Genomic DNA, 18,554 nt, shown 5'->3' with positions numbered 1-18,554 from the left:
TTCCGTTACTTGATAAAAATTCATTTTATCTAACAGTAAAACAGTGCAAACTTTTGTTTTCAAAACTTCCAAAAAATTTATTATCACTACAGCTGTTTCAGCAAAGTGCCTTTCTCAAGAGTTTCTCACTCTTTAACTGAATAAGTTAAGGGAGAACTGTTTGTCTTAAGTTGGTCATTCAGAATTATGTCTGTATTTTTTAATTTGTTAATTTTTTTTTCAATTAGCGCTTCCAGTTAGCAGTGAAGAATATTTCATAAAAATATGATTAGATATACGTTAGATTAAGTTCTGAAATTCCCTCATATAAGAGTTGAATATAATGTGACACGTGCCAATAATATTTTACTAATGGGTAACTTCTAAAAGACTTCTTTTAAGGCGTTTAGCCTGCTATTAGTTGTGGTACAATTAATAAAATAACTAAAATATTGAATGAATCTGGTCTTGTATAAAAATTTCGTTTAAAAAGTAATCCGTAAAAAAAGAATCAGGAATGATCAAATCATTTTAGATCATTTTGGAAATAAACCTAATGACAGTTTAGATTTCAACTGAGAAAATAATTGTCGCGAAACAAAGTTAAATGTTATTGTTAATGCAAGCAGTATTAAACCTCTAAAACAAATGTATAAAATATTGCTTAAGGCTAAAGAATCAGAGTACAGTGTGCATAGTGACATAAAATGCTTAGTACAAGTAGAAGTCCATTAGTAAATTGGTCACTCAATCTTACACTTGACTTCTTTCTCAGGAGAGTTACCATACAAATCCTTTGTACAAGAATTCGACAAACATGTGCAGATATTAACAATACAACAAACATGTGCAATAACTAAGAAATGTTATTGGAAACATTTGTAAGCTCGACGACAAATGTACTCAAAGATATAACCAACTACAGGGATGGGTATAAATCAGTTGGCAAATTAACAAACAAAAAATTTAAAAAAAAACACATTTAAGAAACTTTGGTTTTATTTCTTTAAAGGCAAAAAGGTGTATTTGCAATAAATAATCAAAACGTTTATCATTCATCTCAATACACCTCAAATAACGTTTTTCGATCAATGTAATAATGCGTGCGAGATCTCTATTGATGATATATAACTCGATTGTTATCCACTGTTTGAGATCTTCAACGTTTTCTATCGTATGCGCAAAAACTATGTTGCCCCAGATTGAGAAATGCGTAGAGGTTATGTCTGGCGACCTTGGAGACCATGGTTCTTTTTCGCCTCTACCGATTCATCCAGGAAAATGCAAAATATACAAGGGCTTCGTCCTGCTGCAAAATGATATTTCGTCCTTCTAAATGGTCATCTTTAACCAAAGTTGCGCGTAATTCCTGTAAAAGCTCCAAGTACCTTTCGGAATTAATGGACTCGTCGAAATAAAGAGGGCCACTGCTCAAATCATAACTCCGGGAGAATTCAGTTTCTTTTCCATGATTTCGTGAGGATGAGCATCGACCTAATAAAGACAGTTGTGCTTATTTACCGTGTCATTAACCTTAAATTGTGTTTCGTCACTCCAGAGGATTTGTCACTCGAAAAAGCGCCGGCTGCTCTCATGATTAGGTACCACTCGCAGAAATCGATGCGTGAGGCTGAAAGTGCTGCGGTTTCAGCTCTTGCAGCAAATTCTGACGGTAACAGTGCAAATCAATACCTTGAAAAATACTACAAAGCGTGCGAGATGGTATAAGCTTTAACGATGTCCATTTGGCGGAGAAGCGAGGGTTTTCAACGAATTGTTGCACGACTGCCATGGTATTCTCATATGTGCTCACCGAACGTGGGTGGTCGGCCGCTACGCTTTGCATCTTTAACACTATCGGTCCGTTCAAACTTATTGGCTGCATCTACCATGTAATTGCGATTCGGAAACCGTTCATCAGGCCATCTTTCTGTAAAATATTCCTCAATAACTTCGTAATCGCGATCCCGATAGTAAAACCTGCGTTTTAATAAAAACACACGTTGTTCTAACGTAAACTCTGCCATTTACAAGTATAACCAAGTACAACAAGTAAGTACACAAAAAACCGGTATTCATTCGTCTCGATGTCGTGAATTATGCCATGCACAGTCAGCCGTGTTGCTAGGTAACTAACGCTGAAGGCTTGTGTGTGTGTGTGTGTGTGTGTGTGTGTGAGAGAGAGAGAGAGAGAGAGTGCATGTGAACACATAATTAGGATAAAAAATACCAAAGAAAGGCTTGCTATAAAAAAGGAAATACCCACTAAAATAAAATAAAAAATGCGTTAATTAGCAAATCAATTTTTTTAATCGATTATTATGATACCTATATAAATAAGGAACAACGAAGCGATGTGGTTATCGAGTATGTAAGAGTGATACACGCTTTAAATAATTTAGAGACAACACATATTTTATAAATTTTCTAAAGCCTTTATATCTTAATAAACAATGTTATTTCTTTATTAAATAAAATATATTTATTTAATAAATATTTCTTTATAAATTTATAAACCATTCACGTATGAGGTATATTATCCGTCATTAATCAAAATTTTTAGCATTAAATTAACCCTCTCGTTTTAAGACCAAAATATGTTTGAAATGTCAGATGTTGGTAGTTCAGATTTCTTTCCCAGGTGGCGTAGCTACCCCATTGGACAAACTGTGGCACTTGTCATCCTAGCCTTTTATATAAATAGATAAAGAATCCGTGGCTATCTGTAATATGATACTAATTTGTGACTGTTAGCTTAATTAATTTTTCAAATTTGAAGTTTCAACTTCGTTATTAATAAATATATTTTTATAAAATTTTGGTCATAGCTATTTGGAGACACTATAAATTCAGTGACGTAGTAAGTTTCTTTTTTAATAAAAAAATTGCTAATAAAAATTCTTAATTTTCGAGTAAGAAATAATATCGTAGTATGCCCTGATAATGTGGTATAATAACTTAAAATTTTACATCGAATTCAATCGAATGGGCCACATTGTACGGGGTGGTCCAATAAGCCGATCTCTCGGCTATATATCAGAAACTATTCATGTTATAACTTTAGGAGAAAAAATTCCTTAGTAAAAGTGGCCAAGAGAAATCGCTGGAAATAACTTTCAAGTTTCTGGGTTAACCGCTAGGGGGAGTAACCTGTGAAAAAAACTTTGAAAACCAGTTTTTTGGGAAATATGCCCAATTATGTGTTAAATAAGTGTTAAATAAGTAAACTAGAAAGAGGCCTAAATTCTGCACAAAGTTGTTCAAGTACTTTTTTTAAATTTTTTCCAGTAAAGGGTGGGGGAGAGTGGGAAAGTATTTGTGGATAAATACCTGTAACTTTGGTTTGGATCAACCGATTTTAACGAAATTAGTGTCATTAGAAAGAGTTTGGATGATTTAATATACATCTACTATAAAACAATTGCATTTAGTTTTAATTGTCATGGGTAGAGGGTACTTTCGAATAGAAAAAATTAAAATTTGTTTTTCTTCAAAATGTTTAACGGAAACACCTATTTATTGTAAATTATAATGGAACTGGATGTTGATAGCTCAAAAAAAAAATGGCTCAAACCGCATGTTGATAGCTTTTGTCGAACTCGAGACGTGAATAAAAACGCATAAACATAAGTAAGTATAGTATTGACTCACCCTTTAACTTAAAATTAAATATGTGAAAGATCATACACATATCTCGATCATTAAAACTTAATGTCCAATTAAATGTTCAAATTGTTTTCCATCGTTGTCCACACAAAGATGTAATCTTTCGCACGTAGACATAACAGCTGCTTCAATCTCGGCTGTTGATATACTATTTATTGCGTTTATAATGCGCTGTTTCATGTCGTCTCGTGTGGTTGGTCGAGTTTGATACACTAAGTACTTCAATCTTCCCCACAGATAAAAGTCCCGACATGTTAAGTCTGGAGATCTAGCTGGCCATGAAAATATACTTCCCCTTCCAATCCATTTATTTGGATAACTTGCATACAAATAATCTCGAACTCGTCTGGAAAAGTGCGCAGGACACCCGTCATGTTGTAATATCATATCTCTTCTTGTTTGTAAGGAAATATCTTCTAATAAAACAGGCAACTGATTTTCCAGAAAATCCAAATATGTTTCGTCATTTAAAGTTCTATCAAAGAAATATGGACCTACGATCTTTCCATCAACTATACCACACCAAACATTAAGACTCCATCTACCTTGAACCTGCACCTCATGTATCCAGTGCGGATTTTCTTCAGCCCAATAATGCATATTATGCAGATTAACACCACCCGCACTATTAAACGTTGCCTCGTCTCTCCACAAAATCTTTGACATGATATGCGGTTGTTCTTCTAGCAGACCTAACATCCAATTGCAGTAATCCAGCCTTGCATCAAAATCTCTTTCATGTAAAGCTTGGTGGAGAACTACATGATAAGGATGCAGTCTAAAAAACAGATCAACAAATATTGGTGAAAAAGAAACCACTATATTTACTAAAACTCAAAAAATCTTGAAAAATCCACAATTGTTTCACAAGATAAATTGTGCATAAGTATTTTTAAGAAACGGATAAAAGGATAAAAGCGTTCACTTTATAATATGAAAAACCAACCTGTGATGTTTTAAAATCCTTAGAACAGTAGTTTTGGGTAAGTTTAATTCTATAGGGATTTGCCGACTACTTATATGTGGATTATGTTGAATTAAAGCAAGAACATTGATTGAATTATCTTCGGTCATACCTCTACTACGTCGTTTAAAACAAGGACGATGAAAACTACCAGTTTCTCTTAATCTTCTTGCCTTTCTTTCAAATACTTCTTTGCCATAATGTCTCCTGTCAGAATATCTTACAGAATATATACGTGTGGCAATAGCGGCATTTTGGTAGCATTCGAAATAAACTCCAATCATATCATACAATTCTGAATTTGATATACTCATTACGAATATTAGTAATGATAATTAATTACTAATATTACCAATATTAATATCTATTGAAGAAAGTGCAATCTTCAATTCGAATTATAATAAAACACTTCTTAACAATGTTTTGACTGCTGTCAATAAATAAACAATATGAACTCCCCGTCAAATTCATTGTCGTAGCCTACTTAGTTTCGAAAAAAAACTATTTTTATTCATATGTAATAACAATGGTCAAAATAGGTATCAACATTAAGATTCTTCTGCTATAAAAAATTTTGAAAGTACCTACTGACTTATTATTTAATTTAATTTATAATACAGGGTGAGTCATTACTATACTTACTTATGTTTATGCGTTTTTATTCATATCTCGAATTCGAAAAAAGCTATTAACATGTTCCAGTTAACAAATTTAATCCAGTTCCATTATAATTTACAATAAATAGGTGTTTCCATTAAACATTTTGAAGAAAAACAAATTTTAATTTTTTCTATTCGAAAGTACCCTCTATCCATGACAATTAAAACTAATTGCAATTGTTTCATAGTAGATGTATATTAAATCATCCAAACTCTTTCTAATGACACTAATTTCGTTAAAATCGGTTGATCTAAACCAAAGTTATAGGTATTTATCCACAAATACTTTCCCACCCTCCCCCACCCTTTATTTGAAAAAAATACAAAAAAAATTCTTGAACAACTTTGTGTACAATTTAGGCCTCTTTCTAGTTTACTTATTTAACACTTGGTATAATTGGGCATATTTCCGAAAAAATTAGTTTTCAAAGTTTTCTTCACAGGTTACACCCCCTAGCGGTTAACCCAGAAACTTGAAAGTTATTTTCAGTGATTCCTCTTGACCACTTTTACTAAGGAATTTTTTCTGCTAAAGTTATAACGTAAATAGTTTCTGATATATAGCCGAGAGATCGGCTTATTGGACCACCTGGTACAGTGAAGGAAATAAATTGTAATATGCAGTTGTCTGTATTTTTACTGGATTTTCTTACTGGAGTTAATATCCATACGTTTCTCTCTTTTTGCTTTTTTAATTTTTATTGGTATGATTGTTACAAATAAGTCTTACATTTTATGTGAATCTAATCTTATCTTCTTTTATTAACTTCTTACCTCTAAGCTAATTTGTAATAAGAAATAATAGGGACATAGACTTTATAACATGATACTTGTAATATATATTTTGTTGTATCTACTAGTATATTACTTGGTGTGGGATCTGTTACTATTGATTCAGCTTTTTGGCCGTTTTGCAAACCTATTAATTGGCTTACATTTTGGGTGAATAGTAACTAAAATCTTAAGGCTTCATCACTAATAATCATTCATTTTTTTATTTTCTTACTTTCATATGTTCGTGACACTACTAAAAAATCTATCTACTGTTTATCGACAAACATTTAATTGTTGAATAAATAGTAGTTGCACTTACGCACAAAGTTGAAATAAATAGTAGCAAGGTCGAAGCATCAATATTTATTTTAATTAATGTGAAAATTTTAAGATATTTAGTGATCAAGGATTGTACAGTTTTTTAACCACTTTTAAATTAACATATTTAATATAAATTCTTTAGAACAGCTCAAATTCTCGATTTTATTTAAATCGACAACAAATATATATATATATATATATATATATATATATATATATATATATATATATATATATACAAGAATTACTGGATATTAGTGACTGTCAATATAAACAAACAACACAGTTTATTAGGGTTGCAGTCAGAAAATTGGCCGGGATGTTAATGAAACACTCTTTTCCTTATAATGTCAAAAAACTTTTGTCTTTGGGTCCAAAATTTTGCCTATTTCCTAGTGCCAGAGATTTCAAAATGTCTTCGCTTCTCTCAGATATTGAGTTTCTTATTTCTGCTCTAGAACTTCAAGAGAAGGACATTGTGAGATCTCAAAGCACTAATGTTATCACTAACTTTTTACACAAAACAAGTAAAGAAGGACATTTTTGAACACAATATACAATGAGTGTAAACAATTTTTAAAATCACATCCAGAAATTTACATTGTTAGGAGTGACAAGGGAAATGTAACAGTGGCAATGTATAAGAATGATTACATTGAAAAAAGTAATAGTTTATTAAATGACACAAAAAGTTACATCAAACTTAAGAACAGTCCGGTGGGCACCCTCCAACAAAAGGCAAACAAGCTGGTGTCAGATTTAGCTTCTTCCAAATCCATAACAACAGAAGTTGCAAAATCCTTGAAAATTTATAATGCAGTTGCACCCAGCTTATTCACTGCCTAAAGTTCACAAACCCACTATTTCAATGAGACCTATTGTCTCTTCCATTGATGCTCCTAATAGTAAACTTGCTAAACACCTCACAGATATCCTCACAATTGCCTATAACGAATCCAATGAATTCTATATTAGAGATTCTTTTACGTTTAGTAACTTCATTAACAATGTTAAAGTTCCGAATAATTATATACTGATTAGTTTAGATGTTGTGTCACTGTTTACAAACTTACCACTAGACGCTATTCTTAACAGCATCAAAAATAACTGGAACAGCATCTCTCCGCATACCAAGATCAGTTTAGATGATTTCATAAGAGTTTTAACATTTATATTTGACTCTAACATCTTTTTATTCAATGGTAATTTCTTTAAACAAATCTTTGGCACTCCAATGGGCAGCAAAATATCCCCCATACAATGTAACTTTGTTTTGGATGAACTTATAACAACGTGTAAAGAAAAGATACTTTTTCACATACCTTTTATTAAACGATATGTTGATGATTTGATTTTATTCCCTAAAAACAAAGTAACTGATGTGTTAAACACCTTTAACGCCCAATGTGAACACCTAAAGTTTACGGTTGAGAGAGAGGTTGATAATATGATTCCTTTTTTAGACATGCTAATCCATCGTGGCAATGATGGCATGCTAAGGACGGAGTGGTATCGTAAACCTTGTTTTAGTAACCGTTTTATAAACTTTTATTCTCAACATCCATCCAAGATGAAAACAAATTTGGTTTTGGCCCTAAAAACTAGGGTTATCAACTTGTCACACATCGAGTTCAGAGACAAGGGACTAAAAAAGCTGAGATCTATATTACAAGAGAACTCCTATCCTATAGGGCTGTTAAATAAACTCATTTTCGGTTCTACTTTTCCTTCGCATTTTTCTGACAACCAAAATTTTCATAACAATGAGGTCCGACAATTGACATTGACACAGAACACGTCAGTTATACCATCTAAAATAACTTATGGTTGCCTACCCTACATTCCAGTTTTGACATCGAAGCTAATGAACGTCTTCAAAAATGTTAGTGATTTAAAAATTACAACCAAAAATGTGAAAACGGTATCAAAGTTATACACAAAAACAAAAGATCCTTTCACAATACGGGAGTCATCGAATGTTGTTTATTCTATACCGTGTAATAATTGTAACAAAATATATATAGGAGAATCATCTCGTAATTTTCACAGTAGGGTGATCTCACATCGTAGCGATATAAAAACCAAAAAATAAATGCATGTGCATTGACAGAACATGCATTAAGGTTGAAACATGAATTTAATTTCGAGGATTCCTGTATTTTGGCAAAGAAAAAGAACCATTCAAAGCGTGTATTCTTGGAAATGTGTTCCATAAAATCGAGTACATCTTGCATCAATAAAAGTCAGACATAGTTAAACTGAGCAACATTTATTGTTACTTACTGGAAAAACATCCAAAATAATATTAATATCTACCTGTACCCGTACCCACACAAATTACAGTTATATGCATAACATGTTGCATACCATTAAGACAGGTTTAAAAATTAAAATCACCCAAGATGGGTCTCTGGTTTTTCTTAAAAAGAAATATGATATTAAGTACACCTAATTACTTTTTAATCATAGGATTTTTTCTTTTTGTTCTCTATGTGCCAGAGTTAAAACACACCAGTAAAAGATGACAACAAAATGTTTACTACTTGTACCTAAATTTTAAAGAACTGTTGTGAATTTATTAATTGTTAAGTCTTTAATTTATAATGTCTTGTTCTTATCTTAATTCATTAAAAAGCACAATGACTGATATTTATTTATTTTCACTAAACATACATAATTTATTAAAAAGCGAACGTAACATTTTATCGCGAGCGCGTCGTCCGAATTAACTCTTCCTCCCAAATAAAATGTCCATTATTATATATAAAACCACAACTGGCCTAGAATTCAGGAGAACTCCTCTGATGTATACTAGAAGGTCATCGTCTGACCGGTTTTCTCTCTGCCAGCTGGTAGAATTCTCTCGTATAATCTACAACATATTAGTGAATTAGTCATAATATATTTACGGTTATTTTAGGCCAGGATAATTATCGTAACATTGCCCCCCTCTTAAAAGATGGTTCCTCCTGGAACCTTGTCGGGACTGAAACCGGAACTGTATGCTGGTATCGGCAACTGGACCCTCTTTTACAACTTCCAGTTGTATAAAAATGACAAGGGACGGTTTTCTCTCCGCACCAGTAACTATGCGGATTGCAACAGACTAACACCTGGACTTCGGTGTCTTTAAAGATCTCCTCCACCATATTTCGGATAACCCTCCAATCTAATTGGCGGCACTCCAACTTTGGCATGGCTAACTTTTGCACGTCGGACTCTAGTACGTGCTCTCTCAATTGAAGTAAGGCTTCCCACACATCTCGGTAGGTAGGTTGGTCACGGGCAGTGTCTTTTGTTACCAGGTAGAAAAGGTAACGTGATGCATCTTGGAGTTTCAAGGTTTTACCGGGAGCTGGCACCTGGCATTGAAGTTCTGCAACTCGACCAAACTTCCTTCGAAAGACGGATGCCAACCCTGGTGCGTCTTTGATACTGGCCGGGATGGTAAGGGCCAGCGAGTAGTCATCGGGGAGCGCGAGTAGATCTTGCTTTTCTTCAGTGGTAACACCATGTCTTGCTTTACCGGTACCTCCATAGGCACCCATGAATTCCTCAAACGTGAGGTCAGACACGTCTTGGACTTGGTTTACTTCCACTTCTTCATCTACGTCGTGGTCACCTTCGAAAGACGCCAGCCGGTTATGGTGTACTATCATCGGCTTTCCCCTCGGAATCTTGCTTATTCGGTAGATGACATCGTTGATCTTCTCCATAATTAGGTATGGGCCTTCCCAAAACTGCTGCAATTTGGGAGAACAACCTTTTCGCTTCTTGGGATTATACAGCCATACTTTGTCGTTCTTCTTAAAGCAACCCTTTTCGGCTTGTGTATCGTACCGTTTCTTCATTCTGTCGCTAGCGATCTGAAGGTGGGAACGGACCAACTCATGTACATCGTCCATTCTTCTTCGTAATTCGATCACATAATCTTCACCTGCTACATCTTCTCCAGGTTTACATCCAAACTCGAGATCACAAGGTAGTCGCATTTCGCGTCCGAATAGGACTTTGGCTGGTGTCTGGCCTGTTGATTCGTTAACAGCAGATCTGTAGGCCATTGTGAAGAACGGAAGGTATTGGTCCCAGTCTCGCTGATGATCGGACACCATCTTTGTCAAATACTTGCCAACTGTCCTATTCATTCGTTCTACCATACCATCCGATTGCGGATGATACGCGGTAGTTCTTGTTTTCTTCATGCCTAGTCTATCACATATTCCTTGGAATAGATCGCTTTCGAAGTTCCTGCCTTGGTCACTATGGATCTCCAAAGGCACTCCAAATCGGCTGATATATTCTTGGATCAACTTATCTGCAACGGTGGCGGCCTTCTGGTCTGGAAGTGCGTAAATCTCGACCCACTTAGTGAAGTAATCCATTACTACCAGCATGTACTTGCCTCCGTTTTCACTTTCTGGAAATGGCCCAGCGATGTCCAAAGCTATTCTTTCAAACGGGCTTCCAACATTATATTGTCTCATAGGAGCTCTCCTTTTCCGGTGAGGCCCGTTACTCGTAGCACAAATAGTACATTTCTTACACCAGTCTTTTACGTCGTCGGAACTGTTCATCCAATAAAACCGTTCCCGAATTCGCTGAAGGGTTTTCCTTACACCAAAATGCCCTCCCGATGGACTGTCGTGTAACTGACGAAGTACTTCGGCTATTCTGCTCTTTGGGATCACCAACTGTCTTCTCTTCTCTGAACCGTCATCATTTTCCAGGACTCGTTTAAGCAAGCCATCTTCGATGATAAATGAGTCCCACTGGGCCCAATACGTCTTAACTACTGAGCATAGGTTTGATATTTCCTGCCAAGGTGGTCGACGGTTTTCCTCTTTCCATTTTCGGATTTTCTGTATAACTGGATCTCTCTCTTGTTCTTCCCTTATCTTAGTAGGCGTCCAGTCGTCGTTGACAATCGTCGTTCTTAGCACTGCTGCTTCCTTGGATTCCGTTTTGTTGCAGTGGGGACACTCTGCTGGGCATGGCCGTCTGGAAAGAGAATCAGCGTTTCTGTGGCTAACTCCGTCTCGGTGCTCAATCTTAAAATCGTATTCTTGGAGTCGTTCGATCCACCTGGCTATCTGACCCTCTGGATTCTTAAACTGCATCAACCACTTAAGGGCGGCATGGTCGGTTCGGATTAAAAACTTCCTTCCATAGAGGTATTGATAGAAGTGCTCTACTGATTTCACTACTGCCAGAAGTTCTCTTCTCGTGACGCAATAATTCCGCTCAGGTTTTGAAAGGACTTTACTAAAATATCCGAGGACTCGTTCCTGTCCTCCTTGAATCTGAGACAGCACTCCTCCAATTCCCACGTTACTTGCATCCGTATCTAAGATGAACTCTCCTTCTGGCAGTGGATACCCCAAAATTGGTGCTGTTATTAAATGCTTTTTCAACGTTTCAAAGGCATTTTGGCAGTCTATATCCCAGCGGTATTCTCTTGCTTCCTCTGTAAGTCGCGTTAATGGCTTAGCGATATCTGCAAACTTCTTAATAAACCTCCGGTAGTAAGTACATAGTCCAAGAAAACTTCTCACTTGATGTTTGTCAGTTGGTTTTGGCCATTCCTTAATGGAATCGATTTTTCCCTTATCCACGGCCACTCCTTCTTTACTGACTATATGACCCAGATAATTGACTTTACCTTGAAATAGCTGGCACTTCTTGGGGTTTAGCATCAATTGGGCAGCTTTAAGTCGATTAAAAACGTTTTCTAAATTCCTCAAATGATCTTCGAATGTCTCCCCCAAGACGATTATGTCATCTAAATAAACCAGGCATGTTTTCCAAGATAACCCTCTCAACACATTTTCCATAAGCCTCTCAAATGTCGCAGGAGCATTACAAAGTCCAAATGGCATAACGTTGAATTGCCACAATCCAGATCCTGTGGTGAAGGCTGTCTTTTCTTTATCGACTGGGTCCATTTCTACCTGCCAGTATCCAGACTTCAAATCTAAAGTAGAAAACAATTTACTTCCAGCCAATGTGTCCAATGTGTCATCGATCCGAGGCAGAGGATAACTATCTTTCTTGGTAACGTTGTTCAGCAAACGGTAATCCACACAGAACCTCGTCGTTCCGTCTTTCTTCTTAACCAGGACCACCGGAGAGACCCATGGACTCGTAGAAGGTTCTATCACCCCGTCTTTCTTCATTTCCTGAACAATCGTTTCAGCTTCCTCTCTCTTCGCCTGTGGTAATCGTCGAGCTGTTTGACGAATTGGCTTAGCATTACCAGTATCAATTTTATGCTTAACAACGGTAGTCCTTCCCGTCTTTCCTCCTTTCGGTACGAAAATATCACGATACTGCCGAAGAAATTCCGTTAATTTCCTCTTCTCCATCTGATTTAGAGACTGTCCTGCAACTGCAACCATTTGGTCGAATTTGTCGTTGGAATTATCAGATGTTGTCGCCTGACGAATTATGGATGTCACAGGTACACAAGTTCCTACTTTTGTCTCTTTCTTTATGGTCACTGGGTAGTCGTTGACATTGATAAGTCTCACAGGAATTTCTTTAGCCGAAGTCACCAATTCCTTTCCAATTATGATTCCACGGCCAACCTCATCGTCGTGGTTCCAAGGCTCCATCATAACAGGTCTCCCTTCGTCTACAATTCCCTGTAGTCGCGCTACTATGATCGTTTCGCTTCTCGCAGGCACGACTGTATCTTCTGTAATGGCTGCTTGCACAGTGTTGTCATTATGTGGATGGAGAAATACCTCCTCGTTGCCAACTTTGATTACCTTATTCTTAAAATCCAATTGGAATCCATGCATATTCATTACGTCCATTCCTAATATAACATCCTCTTCGATGTCAGCAACTATAACAGTATGGACGAACTTTTCTGCTCCAATTCCCAATTGTACCTGGATTTCTCCATGAATGTTAGCATTTTCACCTGTAGCGGTCCGAAGTCGCAACCTCGTTGGTAACAGTTTCTTTCGGCTGTTTATAACTGTCGGGCGTATAATGGTTCTGGTCGCTCCGGTATCCACCAACAACGTATGCTTTTTACCATTTATGTCTCCATCGACATATACACTATCTTCACGACATTTCAAAGAAGCTATTAGTATGAGAGGGTCTTTGGAAAAGTTCTGGGTCGAAGCTGCCCCCCTAAGGCTGACCCGTTCTAGTTTTCCTGATGGTGAGTTTCTTGATTTGCGTCGTACCTAGGGTGCTTACAGGAGCTTCGTACGTGTCCTATTTCGCCACAATTCCAGCATCTGATGGTCTTCGTTTTCTTGTATGTCATGCTTTTCATCATATTAACGAGCTGGTCAAGTTTATCTTCATCTCCTTCCTCTTTTACAGTCCTAACTTTACTGTACCCGCCAGAGGCCTGCGTAGCTGACTCGTATTCGAGGGCGGCGGATAGGACATCAACCAGCGTCTTGTGACGAGCTAATCGCAGTGTTCTCTGCATTTCATGATCACGAAGACCATCAATAAACGTTTGAACGGCCAATTTTTCCATCATGTCTTCGGGAGCTGTTGGATAAGCATATCGTACTAATCTGGCAATATCTACCTCATATTCTTGAAGAGCCTCATCTTTCTTCTGTCTACGATTTTTAAGCTGTGACTGATATACATGCTCCAAATGTTCGTGGCCATATCGCATATTTAACCTCTTCTTCAGTTGTTCGAAATCATCGGTCTCCTCTACGGCTATGGTCTGAAGCACATCTAAGGCATCTCCTCGAAGAGCGATAGTCAGGTTTACCGCCTTTTCTTTTTCAGACCATCCATTTGCTCTTGCGGCTGATTCGAACTGTTTCATGTAGTTGTTCCATGATGATTTTCCGTCGAAAGTTGGGACTTTAACATGAATAGAACCTCCACTTCCTTCAAATTTCGGCCGTGTCTCCAACTTAAATTTCGTCTGGTCTTCTTTTATCTCCACTGTAATCGGATTGTTACCTCTCTCTGCTGTCCCTGTTTCCTCCATCTTCCTTTCCATCTCTTTCCATATCTTTTCTTCGAAGGCTAACATATCGGCAGCAACTTGGTTTTTTAATGAAGATATTCTATCGTCCAGGGCAGACATCTCAGAAGTGACTTTAGAGATTTCCGAAGAGATGTTAGCAGAGACTTTGCTTTCCAGCGAAGAAATCTCGTTAGAAACTTTGTCTTCCAACGAAGCGATGTCGCCGGAAACTTTGGCTACATCACCAGAAACCTTGGCTACATCAGAAGAAACTTTCGAAATATCGTCAGAAACTTTGTTCTCTAATGATGCGATGTCACCAGAAACTTTGGCTACATCAGAAGAAACTTTCGAAATCGACGAGAGGACAGCATCTTCAAATATATAAGTCTCTGGATCTAGTCCTTCTTCTAGCAAAGCGTTCTTTAGTCGTTGGACTAACTCAGCCTTTTTTCCGGTAGAAGCTAATTCTCTGTCTTCGAGATGTCTTCTTAAATTAGTCACTGTCAGCTCATAAATCGTAGCCATTTTCACAATTTATTTTATATTCACTTGTATTATTATTATAAGTCTAATTTATGTTCGATCTCACTCTGACACCATTTGTTGTGAATTTATTAATTGTTAAGTCTTTAATTTATAATGTCTTGTTCTTATCTTAATTCATTAAAAAGCACAATGACTGATATTTATTTATTTTCACTAAACATACATAATTTATTAAAAAGCGAACGTAACATTTTATCGCGAGCGCGTCGTCCGAATTAACTCTTCCTCCCAAATAAAATGTCCATTATTATATATAAAACCACAACTGGCCTAGAATTCAGGAGAACTCCTCTGATGTATACTAGAAGGTCATCGTCTGACCGGTTTTCTCTCTGCCAGCTGGTAGAATTCTCTCGTATAATCTACAACATATTAGTGAATTAGTCATAATATATTTACGGTTATTTTAGGCCAGGATAATTATCGTAACAGAACGTTAAAATTTATTTTGTCCACTATTTTATATTTTATGTGTGTGTTATTAATGTTGAGTGTCTATGCTTTTATAAATAATCTCAACGACTAGTAAGTTGCACTGAAGATTTGTGATATTTTATAAATATTTACACTTTTTCTTATTACAGTGTCTTGAAAAAGGAATAAAACCATTCCGAAAGCTAGACAAAAATTCTAAGAGTGTTTCATTAAAATCCCGGCCAATTTTCTGACTGCAACCCTAATAAACTGTGTTGTTTGTATATATATATATATATATATATATATATATATATATGACTTTAATTTTTCCGTCTGGCATATTCCTATCTACGTACTATAACAACGAAATTTTAAATTTTCAGTCGAACACACATTTATTGAAATTTTTAATCTACACAAACTTACTAAATTGAAGAACTGTATTAATAATTTATTAAATTCTTCTTCGTAGTTGTGCCACATCCAATGTTGAGCATATGCAGCTCCTATCCGTATATTATCAGTATTGTGTATTATTAAGTCTTCACAAATGTACCGGAACTGCAACGTAATGTTGACTCTTACTTTTTGATTTTATAATGGGAATCGAATCCGTATTATTCGGCACCAAAAATACAGTCAATGTGAGAGTAATTCTTCTTCTCATTGAGCCGTCTCCTTTCGAAGGTTGGCGATCCAAATGGCAATTGTAGTTTTGGAAACTGCTGCCCGAAAGATCTCTGCGGATGAGCGGTCGAACTATCTCCTCAGGTCTTTCAGCCAGGAGTTCTGGCGTCTTCCTACTGATCTTTTGCCCTGTACTTTTCCTTCCAGTATAACTTGAAGTATTCATATCTTTCGCCTCTCAACACATGACCCAAGTATTGCATTTTCCTCTCTTTGATTATTCTTAGTAATTCTTTTTGTTTACACATGCGACGAAGTACCTCAACATTAGTAACTCTTTGTACCCATGGACTCCTCAACATTCGTCTGTATATATACATCTCAAAGGCATCTATTCTTAGAGTAATTAGAGAGTAATTAGGCAAGAATATTATCTTCTTATTTTTCTTCCTCTTTTTGTGTAGACATAACTTCGTCTGTTTTTCAATGTGCCTCCAATAAGTTATCATTCCATCGTTTTCGTGGTCTTCCTACTGTTCCGTGATCTCGTGGTTTTCCTATTGGGGAACCGTCTCTTGCCGTCTTTACTACTCTATTTGTTGTCATTCGGTTTGTATGATCGTCCCATTCCACTCTTCTATTTCTTTCCCAGTCCTTGATGTTCTCCTTGCATCTACGTAGTATATCTGTACTTATAGCTCTGTCCCATAGTGTCTTATCATTAATTTTTCTAAGTGTTTTCATCACTGCTGTTTCTAACATCCTTCTTGTCCTGTCTGTGTCAGGTAGTGTTTCTGCCACGTGTCATTATTGCTCTGATGACAATTTTGTAAATTCTGCTTTTCATTTCTTTCCCGATATTTTTATTTCTCCATATTGTTTCATTCAGGCAACATGTGGCTCTGTTTACTCTATTCACTTGATATTCCACTTCTTTTTCGAGCTTTCTGTAGCTAGATAATGTGATGCCTAGATATTTAAACTCCATCTCTTGTTCTATTATCTGACCTTTCAGCTCCAATTTACATCTTAGTAAATTTGCTGTTATAAGCACGCATTTTGTCTTTTTTGGGGAAATTAACGTGGTAAATTGGTGCAGCATACGTTGTAAATCATCTTCACTTTGAGAGAGTAGTATTGCGTGGTCTGCATAGCAGATTATTTTAAATTGTTTTTATCCCATTTGGTATCCTTTTTTAGTTCTTACTTTTTTTTATTATTTCATTCATAATCAGATTGAATAAAAAGGACTCAGGGAATCTCCTTGTCTTATCCCATTGGCAGCTTCAATAGGATCAGTTAATTCTTCTACTTTTGCTTTTATTGTGTTATTTTGGTAGATATTTTCAATTGTTTTGATTATGTCATCAACGTACGCGTTTTGTACGCAAGAGGCATCCCTCTTGCGTACAAAAATGGATAACATCCTTTAATTTGACCAGGTCAAATGTATTCTAATGATTACTCTACTACTACAATGTTCATTTAGAGGGATAGGTAAGGATTCTTTATTTCGATAGGATGAACATGTGTGTTCCATTTATGATCTTGTCTCGTTAGCTTTCGAGAGGCGGTTTATCATAAGTAGTCCAGTGTGAGTGTGTTTGTGATAGCATGACAGAGATGGACGCTACCATTTCGATGTTACTTTGGTTCCGTTAGTCGGTTAGACGTCCCCAGCCGACCCTAGAATTTGTGGCGAACTTATAAAGTTTTATCATTGTTCAGTTTCGTGTATTAAAACCTGCGATTTTTTGATCAATGCGAGTTTTTGTAGCTGTGATGTTAGCGTTCCTGTTAATACTCCAGAGGTTGTGGTTCAAGCCTTGAGAAATCTCTTTTTAAAACGACAGCGGGACTATAGCTGAAGACAGTGAAGACATCATATGAAGGTCTATTTTCCCAGGATTTTCATATGACATTCATAAAATTTGACGTTAGTAGTCCTCCAACGTTATAACGATACGCATGGGATGGTGGTGGAGTATTTGGGGAGCATTGGGGTTGGGTGAGTTCGTGTCTGGCTTGTTCAAGTACTAACTCTTTCCTCCTCAAGAATGGATGTCCGATAGTATGTTAAGGGCATGCATTCCACTTCAGACCAGCATTATCACTTTGTGTGCGTGAGTGTGATCAATCCCTTTATCTCTCGTAAAACTTTTGTAACACCCTAGTTAATTAAAATAATCTATTTGTTTTAGTAGATGATGATCAATTACTATATTTGTTCTTATGGGGTATTTACCTTCAAACATCATGGCTTACGTATTTTGGTCGATATTTTTATATTGAAATGATGCTAGATATAGTTTGTACATGGGTCTTTGTAGCTCACTTTCACAATTTTGAATTATCAGCTTGAATACGAGTATATACCTGTCTGTATTGTTTTATCCCACTCTTTAGGATGCTATATAAAAAAACAAAAGTTTTATTTTGAGGTTGCAGTCATTAGTTGAAAGGACAGCATAAGAGAAACTCTGGGTTAATATCTAGCTTACGCTAAAATTTTCTTGCTTCTTCAGGATATGCTTCTAGAGTTTAAAATTATTTTTACAGTAATTGAAGATGAAAAGCATTGTATAAAACTAGCAATTAAAACTTATAATGTAAGGTCCTTCTTCTTGTAATGACATGGTTG

At 36.2% G+C, this 18,554-nt stretch overlaps 1 protein-coding gene across 1 annotated transcript in view; it reads left to right on the top strand.

Annotated features, from left to right (window-relative positions):
• Nucleotides 1-18,554, top strand: part of LOC140439899 (breast carcinoma-amplified sequence 3 homolog) — a 66,615-nt gene that overhangs the window by 21,220 nt on the left and 26,841 nt on the right. The gene's annotated exons all lie outside the window — the stretch shown is intronic.

This window comes from Diabrotica undecimpunctata, chromosome 4, assembly GCF_040954645.1.
Source record: "Diabrotica undecimpunctata isolate CICGRU chromosome 4, icDiaUnde3, whole genome shotgun sequence".
Taxonomy (NCBI): Eukaryota; Metazoa; Arthropoda; class Insecta; order Coleoptera; family Chrysomelidae; genus Diabrotica; species Diabrotica undecimpunctata.
This window is presented reverse-complemented; position numbering and strand designations above follow the sequence as displayed.